Source organism: Pleurodeles waltl, chromosome 1_2 (assembly GCF_031143425.1).
Source record: "Pleurodeles waltl isolate 20211129_DDA chromosome 1_2, aPleWal1.hap1.20221129, whole genome shotgun sequence".
NCBI classification, from domain to species: domain Eukaryota; kingdom Metazoa; phylum Chordata; class Amphibia; order Caudata; family Salamandridae; genus Pleurodeles; species Pleurodeles waltl.
The window spans coordinates 40,441,096-40,448,898 of NC_090437.1; the positions used below are offsets into that span (position 1 = coordinate 40,441,096).

At 45.1% G+C, this 7,803-nt stretch overlaps 1 protein-coding gene across 1 annotated transcript in view; it reads right to left on the bottom strand.

Annotated features, from left to right (window-relative positions):
* LOC138296586 (transmembrane protease serine 11C-like) overlaps window positions 1-6,877 on the bottom strand; it is a 299,563-nt gene extending 292,686 nt beyond the window's left edge. Inside the window, exon 1 of the mRNA XM_069235857.1 lies at window positions 6,744-6,877. The gene's annotated coding sequence lies outside the window, so the exon portion shown is untranslated. The remainder of the gene's footprint in view (window positions 1-6,743) is intronic.
* Between the last annotated feature and the right edge of the window lie 926 nt (window positions 6,878-7,803).

Genomic DNA, 7,803 nt, shown 5'->3' on the forward strand with positions numbered 1-7,803 from the left:
AAGCCTGCACTGGGTGGAGATGCTAACACCTCCCCCAGGCAGGAGCTGTGACACCTGGCGGTGAGCCTCAAAGGCTCACCCCTTTGTCACAGCCCAGCAGGGCACTCCAGCTTAGTGGAGTTGCCCGCCCCCTCCGGCCACGGCCCCCACTTTTGGCGGCAAGGCTGGAGGGAACAAAGAAAGCAACAAGGAGGAGTCACTGGCCAGTCAGGACAGCCCCTAAGGTGTCCTGAGCTGAGGTGACTCTGACTTTTAGAAATCCTCCATCTTGCAGATGGAGGATTCCCCCAATAGGGTTAGGATTGTGACCCCCTCCCCTTGGGAGGAGGCACAAAGAGGGTGTACCCACCCTCAGGGCTAGTAGCCATTGGCTACTAACCCCCCAGACCTAAACACGCCCTTAAATTTAGTATTTAAGGGCTACCCTGAACCCTAGAAAATTAGATTCCTGCAACTACAAGAAGAAGGACTGCCTAGCTGAAAAACCCCTGCAGAGGAAGACCAGAAGACGACAACTGCCTTGGCTCCAGAAACTCACCGGCCTGTCTCCTGCCTTCCAAAGATCCTGCTCCAGCGACGCCTTCCAAAGGGACCAGCGACCTCGACATCCTCTGAGGACTGCCCCTGCTTCGAAAAGACAAGAAACTCCCGAGGACAGCGGACCTGCTCCAAGAAAAGCTGCAACTTTGTTTCCAGCAGCTTTAAAGAACCCTGCAAGCTCCCCGCAAGAAGCGTGAGACTTGCAACACTGCACCCGGCGACCCCGACTCGGCTGGTGGCGATCCAACACCTCAGGAGGGACCCCAGGACTACTCTAAGACTGTGAGTACAAAAACCTGTCCCCCCTGAGCCCCCACAGCGCCGCCTGCAGAGGGAATCCCGAGGCTTCCCCTGACCGCGACTCTTTGAATCCTAAGTCCCGACACCTGGGAGAGACCCTGCACCCGCAGCCCCCAGGACCTGAAGGACCGGACTTTCACTGGAGGAGTGACCCCCAGGAGTCCCTCTCCCTTGACCAAGTGGAGGTTTCCCCGAGGAACCCCCCCCTTGCCTGCCTGCAGCGCTGAAGAGATCCCTAGATCTCCCATTGACTTCCATTACAAACCCGACGCTTGTTTCTACACTGCACCCGGCCGCCCCCGCGCTGCTGAGGGTGAAATTTCTGTGTGGGCTTGTGTCCCCCCCGGTGCCCTACAAAACCCCCCTGGTCTGCCCTCCGAAGACGCGGGTACTTACCTGCAAACAGACCGGAACCGGGGCACCCCCTTCTCTCCATTCTAGCCTACGTGTTTTGGGCACCACTTTGAACTCTGCACCTGACCGGCCCTGAGCTGCTGGTGTGGTGACTTTGGGGTTGCTCTGAACCCCCAACGGTGGGCTACCTTGGACCAAGAACTAAGCCCTGTAAGTGTCTTACTTACCTGGTTAACCTAACAAATACTTACCTCCCCTAGGAACTGTGAAAATTGCACTGTGTCCACTTTTAAAACAGCTATTTGTGAATAACTTGAAAAGTATACATGCAATTTTGATGATTTGAAGTTCCTAAAGTATTTACCTGCAATACCTTTCGAATGAGATATTACATGTAGAATTTGAACCTGTGGTTCTTAAAATAAACTAAGAAAAGATATTTTTCTATACAAAAACCTATTGGCTGGATTTGTCTCTGAGTGTGTGTACCTCATTTATTGTCTATGTGTATGTACAACAAATGCTTAACACTACTCCTTGGATAAGCCTACTGCTCGACCACACTACCACAAAATAGAGCATTAGTATTATCTCTTTTTGCCACTATCTTACCTCTAAGGGGAACCCTTGGACTCTGTGCATACTATTCCTTACTTTGAAATAGTGCATACAGAGCCAACTTCCTACAACAGATTTACACTAGATAACAAAAAGCACTCTTTATGGACCAAGATCTAGCTTTCTGCCAAATTTGGTGTAAATCCATTCAGCTATTTGGGCTGTAGCTGTGTCTAAATTTCCCATGTAAAAATTAAAAGAGAAAACGTGTTTTGGATACCTTCTTTTTCTTGGCCCCTGCTTGATGGATCCCCCCCCCAACTTTACAGTTAGGAGCTGTGGTGGAAGAGCATTGTTTTGGGGAAAGTTTTGTGAAGATTTGTCAAACTGCGCCAAAGTTATTAGGAAAGCAAAAAATGCTTTTTCCTATGAATGTATGTGTATATATATATATGTCAAATATGCTGTCCTGAATGGCGTGCTCCGGCGCACTTGCACTTCACGATGGTGCCTGTTTTACGGTTGGACACCCGTATTTAAATCCTCCTATTCCCTTTGATTTGCAAAAAGATAAACTGCACTCAGAACAAGGTCGGATAGACCGAAATGCGTCAGGTGTGATTTACAGATGTGGATTGATTCGAGCTCTGCATTAAAAGCAAGGAAACTTACTACTTCTGAGTGTGGTTTATCTTTCTGCAAATCAAAGGGAATAGGAGGGTATATATATATACATATTCACTGGGAAAAAAACAAGGATGTTATAGTTAGGAATTAGAATTTAAAAAAACATAGAAAATCACTTAAAAATTAAAGGTTATAGGGATGTCATAGTTAGGTTTACATTTCAAACATATAAAACCATAGAAATTCAGCTGTTGAGTTATTTCAAGTAACTATAACTCGTGCCCTAATGTAACTGTAACTCACGCCCTCTCCATGCACAGTTTTCTCATTAATAATGTTACTGCAGATGGCACAGTGATATGATCATTAACGTTACAAAAGATGTTACGAGCGATGTCATATCAGCAGTAATTAGCAGTCCCTGGCTAAATATATAATTGGCCCTGGGGAAGTAGTGGTCCCTGGGTTTAGGGGCGGGTACACACGGTGGCCCATCATTTGTCATTTAGCACCAGGCAGGTGCTGGTCCCCGAGGCAAGGGTCTGCGCAGCCTCCCCGTGCCCCTGGACCAGGACTAGGGGGTTCGGGTATTCCTACCCTGCCCCCTTTTCTTTTTTGTTTTTTTTTGGGGGACTTGGCTGAAGCTGAATCCCAAATAACTGCCAACACTTCCTGGTTGAAGTGTTGTCAGCCAATCAAATATCAGTACAAGATTGGGACTATTTGCAAAGTATTTGCGCTTCCTTTGGATTTTCTTTAATATCTCAAAAACTGCTGAACAGAGTTACACCAAATAACAGAAAGTGTGATCTATGGACCAAAAGCTTGCCAAATTTGATGTAACTCCACCATGTGGTTCGGATTGTAGTCATGTTCAAAATCTCTATAGGAATTATTATGGGAAACTCATTTTTTTTACCCCCCTTTTTTCTCAGCCCCCGCTTGACAGTCACTTCAGGCACATTTTTTGGGGAGATTTTGGTGAATATTTGTTAAATGGCACCAAAGATAAAACCAAGTCATAACATTTTTTCAATGGAAACTAGGTCCTATCTATAACTACCTACTGGCAAATGCCAATAATATATATATATATATAAAATTTAAGGTATGGACTTTAAGGGTGGCAAGGACGCAAATCTGCACGGTCTTCGATTTTTTATATCTTGAACTCCTCCTGTGGGGTTTATTCCTAGATATTTCAAGAGTGATGTAGGAGCCAACCACCTTGATATGAACTGCAGACCCTCCACTTGTGAAGTTTCCAGCAGTGTTTCTTTTTGTTATCACAAGATCAGGCCAACGTGCTATTCTACAGTATGCTTTGGATGCAATATTGAAGCATGCATTGACTTTCATTGCTAATCTAAATGCACAAGCGGATCTCATTAAGGCTAAAAGTGGATTTTATGCCTGAATCCAGGAATCAACAGCTCACAGGTGACCAGGTAAATTTTGCAAAGTGTCAGGTCAGAGACAGCATTGCAACCCATGTGCAAAGGTTTTTAATTTAATTTGGTTTGTTGGAGCTATAAACTTTTTTTGTTCAAATCTGCTAATTCAGCAGCCAGAGACAGATTAAGTGGCAAGAGCATAAAACCGCTTGTGAGGAAAAAGCAGTGCAATAATTTTTGGTGGGTTCCTTGCTTATACCTCATTTGTAGTATCATCCGTAGCAATGGTCAATTCTTAGTTGCACTAAGGAAATGGTCTACTTGGAGCTCCCCGTGCACACTTTGATAAGCAAAAATGGATACAGAACACTGCAGTACATTTTCTTGCCTCCCTGATAGGGAGGAAGATCAGAGCCACCCAGATAGCCCTGCTTTGCTTTCTCGTGGTGTTACAAGTGTAATTTAAAGCTGTGTGCATATTACAAAGAAGAGACTCATTGTAAACAATACATTTCCCCGCTACTGACCATCAGATCCATTAGATTCAATCGATTCAGACGAAGATACACCATTTCAGGTTTTAATACTTAAGAAATTGGGCATCCAAGGAAGAGGTTCATCCACAACATTGTGGGGGGCAGCCTGCCTCTGACTGGTCACCTGACGATCACCGCCCTACGAGGAAAAAAGTGAAATTGGCTGCTCCCACTGCACTAATGTAGAATGGCATCCTTCCCTGTCATCAGAGTTGCACTCTACAGATGCTCATGTCCTGTAGTATGCTGATTACTGCCATCCTATGCTGGGGCTACCCCATGGGTGCAGGCACAGACACCGTATGCCTAGATTCATCCTTGCCAGAGCAAAAGGCAAAACAAGAAAAGAAGTGGTGAGTCAAACATGGCGGCGTGGCAAGAGCAGGCGAGGAAGAAGGTCAGTAGGAGCCAAAAATGTAAACCATTGGAAAGAATAATGAGACTCAGAAACATTAGCGACAAGAACGTTCCAGTCCATGAAGATTCCCGGAACCTGTATATCAAGAATTTCCATACCCTACATATGAAGAATTAACAAACACTACATTTAAAAAACATATATATTTACTCTTCGCTTTGTAGCGGAAGTACACATAAAACACATCCCGAATACTATAACACAGCACCAAAGTCAAAAAGTTGGCCAAGTGCAACTACCTGAACAGCAGGTCCTTATCCATGTGTATTTACACTTTCTTGTACTCGAACAGAACGCAATACACACCCTCCCCGTTGTGAAATCAACCTGGTGCCAACTTCCTATCCTCTCCTTTGAGTCAGGGAATCAAAGCACCCTTTTCCACATCATTTCAACCCTAAGGTGATAATGGTGTGTGTATATCTTGCTTACATGCCACATTGGGGATATAAAATATGTTACTTGATTTTCCTTGCGGTACATCTGGAAAGCTACGACTGGTGCAGAATTCCGTCATTACCACTTGGTATGTTTGTGAGATCCTGAAAGTAGTACATTTCCACCCACAATCTGGAGTAAGCCAGTTAGTGGGAAATGTGTGCCATTTATACATGAATCGGACCCGGAGTGATTTATTTTGTATGCAGTGGTATAAGTGCTTTAGTGTATTTAAAAAAAAGTGCCAGTGCCCTCATCAGGCCACTGAAGCCTGTACCACCTTTGCCCAAGCCAGCACTGCCAGTGACAGTGGCAACAGAATAACCAATCATCACACTCCTTGAAGCGTGACTATTGCAGGCGCCCAAAGCTATAAGAATGGCTGGGTCGGGATTAGTTATTTTAAATGTCTATTAATAAGCAATTGTTGTGCTGATCTCTAAACTAGACAAACCGCCGCCAAGTGGCAGAAATTCACGAGTGCCGGTGTTGACAATTACGTCAAGCACCAGAAATCACTGGCACGAATTATCACTGGTTGGAACACCTAGGTTTAGTATGCTCAACAAGAATGCTACCAAAAGAAAATGTGCCGTATTTTTTTCGCAGGACCAGTAACAACACTTTCTCATATCTGCCGCCACTTCTGAAAAAACACATCCGAGCCTCCATTCTTTGGCAAATTTTAACACACCCTTTGTGAATCGATGACTTTTAAAGCCCATATTTATACTTTTTTAGCGCCGCATTTGCGCCGCTTTTTAACGCAAAAGCGGCGCAAACTTACAAAATCCAATTGAATTTTGTAAGTTTGCGCCGCTTGGGCGTCAAAAAGTGGCGCAAATGCGGCGCTAAAAAAGTTTAAATATTTAAACTGGTAAAATCCGTTGTGCCGTTCTGAAAATGTTTCTTTTTAACCATTTGATAGTTTGGAGTAAGACATGTTTTTGAGGTCCTAAACTTTGGCTCTATGAAGAATTGATAATTTTAAAAGGTTGTCAGTCCAGTACCATAGCGTTGATGTCATGGGACCTCGTGGGTGCAAAGAAAATAGTCCCTTTGAATGCTGTTGTGGTAACAGAATACAGCAATTACCAGAGTTCACTGGGCTTCTCAGGGCTCTATGCCCCAGTGCACCAAAGGTATACCAAAGGCCCCAACTACTCAGGGTGCCCCCACCTTCAGGGGATCCTTATTCAGTCCAGAATATGTATGAAATATGGCCAACTAAGGGGGGTGAGGCTTCACCACAATCTGCGTTGGTGGGATGGGTTACTTTGTGTAACACTACAGCTCTTTACAGTCCTACTATTGAGAGGAATATTTACGCCCTTAGCGCCTCAGTTTGCAATGAAAGCTTTGTGAATCGAGATTGCACTGAGTCAGAGTTCAGTAAGTGCAGTAAATATTGTCATGAGCATTTGAATTAGCGGGAAATGGGTAATAACATTCAACGTTGTTCTGCACAGGGGCCCCCAAAATATTTCATGCCCGGGGCCCCGATTAATCTTCAAGATGACACTGCTCTCCTCATCTCAATATCCATCCAGACAAATTAGAACCTGCAAAGTCACCTACCTTCACGGTTCCGCTGAGATCGAGTCTTGTTTGACCTCAGCCTGCTTGTGACATTCTGATGAAAGGTCCACCCGTGGCAGAACATATAGTAGCCTCTGCTTGTCATATGGAAGGCTGCGGGGGTTGGACTAAGGTAAAGAGAAAACAAACCCAACCGCACAGGGAAGTTAAAACTCGCCTAACAGGTCTGGAGGAATGGTGACAGCTGCCGCCGTGAAGTGATAACAGCCATGAGAACGGAGGTTTGCGCGGTTTGGTAGAGCTGCCAGGGCTACAAGGGGTTAAGACGCAAAGAAACTCAAGTAAATGTAAAACACCGGAGGGCGTGCACGCTCTTAACGGCAGACATTATATTAATAAACTGATGGTGAACAAACACACCACGTATATTCTAAATATAGGATCCTCTGGCCCGCGGGCGCACGCCCGTGTGTGTGGGTGCTCGTGCACACCTGCGTGTAGCCTGGAGCGCTCATTTATTTAATTGTTTAGTTGAGGAGCCCAAACGTTGGCTTGTGAATGCTACGACTATCAAAAAACATGCAGTTCTTGAATCGGTGGTCGATGGTCACGAAGCAGATAGTACGTAAGGAACCAGAGACGCTGAAAGAATAACGTTTGGAGCTCGCTGGAGCCAAACCAGATGCCCTATAGAATGAAAACAACAGTTGTGTTAACAAGTATTGGCAAAGCCAATAGATCTCGCTTATAGGCAAGCTACTGCCTTTGTCTATTGGGTGGGGGTGATGAACAGCAAAGTGGGTGAGGGTGGTGAACGGGAGGGTGGTTGGGGTGGTGAACAGGAAAATGGGTGGGGGTGGAGAACAGGAGGGTGGGTTGTTGGTGACTGAGAGGGCTGTAATGTCATGAGAGACACACAAAAATAAAAGTGTTTAAGAAGCAACTGAAAGAGGCAAGAGTTTAACAAGCGTTGTATGTGGAGTAACGACTAGTGCGCTTGACTTTAAAGCTCGGAACCGGGTTCTAGTCTAGGTGGAGGCTCTACAATCTGTGATTCTGGGTACCTTTCTGTAAAGGAAGTAGTGTTTACATAAAAACG